Source organism: Callithrix jacchus, chromosome 22 (genome assembly GCF_049354715.1).
Source record: "Callithrix jacchus isolate 240 chromosome 22, calJac240_pri, whole genome shotgun sequence".
Classification (NCBI taxonomy): Eukaryota; Metazoa; Chordata; class Mammalia; order Primates; family Cebidae; genus Callithrix; species Callithrix jacchus.
In genome coordinates, this window is record NC_133523.1 from 7,146,652 (window position 1) to 7,150,469 (window position 3,818).

Consider the following 3,818-nt stretch of genomic DNA (forward strand, 5'->3'; position numbering starts at 1 on the left):
AGATGGTCTCGCTCTGTTGCCCAGGCTGGAGTGCAGTGGTGAAGTCATAGCTCACTGCAGCCTCAATCTCCCAGGCTCAAGCGATACTCCCACTTCAGCCTCCCAAGTAGCTGGGACTACAGGTAAGCATCACCACAGCTGGCTAATTTTTAAACTTTTTTTTGGTAGAGACAAGGGTCTTGCTATGTTGCCTGGACTGTTCTCAAATTCCAGGGCTTAACTGATCTCCCGCCTCAGCCATCCAAAGCGCTAGAATCAAAGGCACGAGCCACCATACCCGGCCTCACTTGTTTACTTGTTTATAACCTGTCTTTGCAAGGCTCACTCGAATATAAGATCCATCACTGGAAAAACCTTGCATCGGAGGGCTCCTGGCTCACAGTAGGCACAGTAGGTGCTTAGTAAATATTTGTTGAATTATCATTGCTCCAAAGATGAAGGGAAGATCCCTGAGATAACTCCCACCCTCTCTCTCTTTTTTTTTTTTTTTTGAGATAGGGTCTGGCTCTGTTGCCCACCCTGGAGTGCAATGGCACCATCTCAGCTCACTGCCACCTCCACGTCCCAGGCTTAAACCATCCTCTCACCCTCCTGAATAGCTGAGACCACAGGCACGTGCCACCACACCTGGCTTAATTTTTATATTTTTGATAGACACAAGGTTTTGCCATGTTTCCCAGACTGGTCTTGAACTCTTGGGATCAAGCAATCCACCTGCCTTGGCCTCTCAAAGTACTGGGATTACAGATGTGAGCCACCGCACCTGGCCAACAACACATTTTTGTTGCTGAAGTCACCCCATCTGTGGAACTTTGTTACAGCAACCCTAGTAAACTAACATAGAAGCCCTTGGCTAGACTCAGATGCTGTGATGTCGATGATGTAATGTATTAGTCAGGACAAGTCAGTTTATGCCACTATAACAAATAGCACCAAAGTCTTGGTGGGGGTAAAAATGATACAAAAGTAATTTCTGAGCTGGGTGCAGTGGCTCATGCCTGTAGTCCCAGCTACTTGGGAGGCTGAGGCAGGAGGATCGCTTTAGCCCAGGAGTTTGAGACCAGCCTGGGAAACATAGCAAAATCTCATCTCTAAAAAACCTTTTAAAATTAGCTGGGCATAGAGGCATGCACCTGTATTCTCAGCTACTTGGGAGGTCGAAGCAGGAGAATCACTTCAGCTCAAGAATTCAAGGCTGCAGTGACCTGTGACTATACCACTGAACTCCAGCCTGGATGACAGAGTGTCTCTAAAAAAAGAGTAGTCACTATCAGGAATGTTTTGGGTCACTGTAACTGAGGAAAGACGTATCTAGAAGGCCTCATACCCATAATTAAATACTCTGGTTCAGAAATGATGCACTATTTCATCTCACTGCTCATAGGCCAGAAAAAGTCACATGACTTTACCCAGCCATAAGTGGCCAAGAGAGAACAGCCCTACCATGCATCCAGAAGACAGCATTGGAAATATTTGGCGATCATCACTAACGACCAACAGGCAGGTGCAGTAGCTCACGCCTGTAATCCAAGCACTTTGAGAGGCCAAGGTGGGTGGATCGCTTGAGCTCAGTAGTTCAACATCAGGCTGGGCAACATGGCGAAACCCCATCTCTACCAGAAATACAAAAAATTAGCAAGGCATGGTGGTGCGAGCCTGAAGCTCCAGATCCAAGGGAGGCTGAGGTAGGAGGATCACTTGAGCCCAGGAAGGTCTAGGCTGCAGTGAGCCATGATCATGCCTCTGCAGTCAGCCTCAGTGATAGGACAAGACCCTGTCTCAAAAAATAAAAAGAAAAACAAACTTGACTAACAGAGTTGGAATTGAGTCTCGACTGAACCCTCCTCCCTCTCTGGTTCCAGAGCTTGAGACTCAGCAAATGCCAAGACATTTTTTGGTTCCAATGAGGACCTGGGTTCAGGGACAGGGGACCTGTCTTGTAGTCCACAGGAGCTGGCCATGAGGTGTGGACTTGAGACTGATAGTCAAATTCACAAGAGTGTTTTCTTGATGTTTCTCTCTCTCTCTCTCTCTCTCTCTCTCTCTCTCTCTCTCTCTCTCTCTCTCTCTCTCTCCTCTCCTCTCCTCTCTCTTTCTTTGACAGAGTCTCTCTCTGTCGCCCAGGCTGAAGTGCAGTGGTGTGATCTCGGCTCACTGCAACCTTCACCTTCTGGGCTCAAGTGATTCTCCCGCCTCAGCCTCGTGAGTAGCGGACACAGGCACATGCCACCATGCCCAGCTTTTTTTTTTTCTTTTTTTTGAGACGGAGTTTCACTCTTGTTATCCAGGCTGGAGTGCAATGGCTCAATCTCGGCTCACTGCAACCTCCGCCTCCTGGGTTCAGGCAATTCTCCTGCCTCAGCCTCCCGAGTAGCTGGGATTACAGGCACGCACCACCGTGCCCAGCTAATTTTTTGTATTTTTAGTACAGATGGGGTTTCACCATGTTGACCAGGATGGTCTCGATATCTTGACCTCGTGATCCACCTGCCTCGGCCTCCCAAAGTGCTGGGATTACAGGCGTGAGTCACCGCACCCGGCTTTTTTTTTTTTTTTTTTTTGAGATGGAATCTTGCTCTGTGGCCCAGGCTGGAGTGCAATGGCGCACTCTCGGCTCACTGCAACCTCCGCTTCCCGAGTTCAAGCAATTCTCCTGCCTCAGCCTCCCAAGTAGCTGGGATTACAGTTGTGTACCACCATGCCTTGCTAATTTTTGTATTTTTAAATAGAGACAAGGGTTCACCATGTTGGTCAGGCTAGTCTTGAACTCCTGACCTATGATCTGCCCGACTCAGCCTCCCAAAGTGCTGTGATTACACACATGAGCCACCGTGCCAGGCTATTTTTTTTTTTTTTTAAGTAGGAACACAGTTTTGTCATGTTGGTCAGGCTGGTCTTGAACTTCTGACCTCAAGTGATCTGCCTGCCTTGGCCTCCCAAAGTGCTGGGATTACAGGCATGAGCCACTGCACCCGGCCTCTTGGTGTGTTTGTAGCCCAGTCCCTGGAAACAGCCATGTGGAGGTTGGACAGGGAGGAACCAACTGGGTTGATTGGTTCTCCCAACCAGGCCTAGTGCAGTGGCTCACACCTGTAATCCCAGCACTTTGGGAGGCCAAGGCAGGAGGATTGCCTGAGGCCAGGGGTTCAAGAGCAGCCTGGGTGACAGCAAGACTCTGACTCTATGAAAAAATTTAAAAGTAGCTGAGCATGGTGATCCATTTCTGTAGTCCCAGCTACTTGGGAGGCCGCAGTTAGAGGATTGCTTGAGCCCAGGGATTAGAGGCTGCAGTGAGCTATAATCATACCACTGCCTTCCAGCCTGGAAAACAGAATAAAATCTTTCTTCAAAAAAAAAAGTTTAGGCTGGGCGCCGTGGCTCATGCCTGTAATCCCAGCACTTTGAGAGGCCAAGGCAGGTGGATCATAAGGTCAGGAGTTCGAGACCAGCCTGACCAACATGGTGAAACCCCATCTTTACTAAAAAAAAATACAAAAATTAGCCAGGCGTGGTGGTGTGTGCCTGTAATCCCAACTACTCAGGCTGAGGGAGGAGAACTTTTGAACCCAGCAGGTACAGGTTGCAGTGAGCCAAGATCACACCACTGCACTCCAGCCTGAGTGACAGAGCAAGACCCCATCTCTGAAACAAAAATAAAAACAAAAACAAAACAGGGAATTTTCCTTTCCTTCATTTCCAGAAAGAAACAAAAAAAAATCAGGCTCCTAGATTTGCACATATTGGCAGGTTCTGCCCATTACTAGCTAGGTGACCTTGGGCTTCCATTCTCCCATTCTCAAATTTGTCACCTGTGTATT

General features: G+C 48.3%; 1 long non-coding RNA gene across 1 annotated transcript; it reads left to right on the top strand.

Annotated features, from left to right (window-relative positions):
* On the top strand, nt 1-1,806 carry LOC144580832 (uncharacterized). Its single transcript, XR_013531037.1, has 2 exons — nt 1-122; nt 1,385-1,806. It is a non-coding gene; the product is annotated as an uncharacterized LOC144580832 (long non-coding RNA).
* Nucleotides 1,807-3,818: the final 2,012 nt, after the last annotated feature.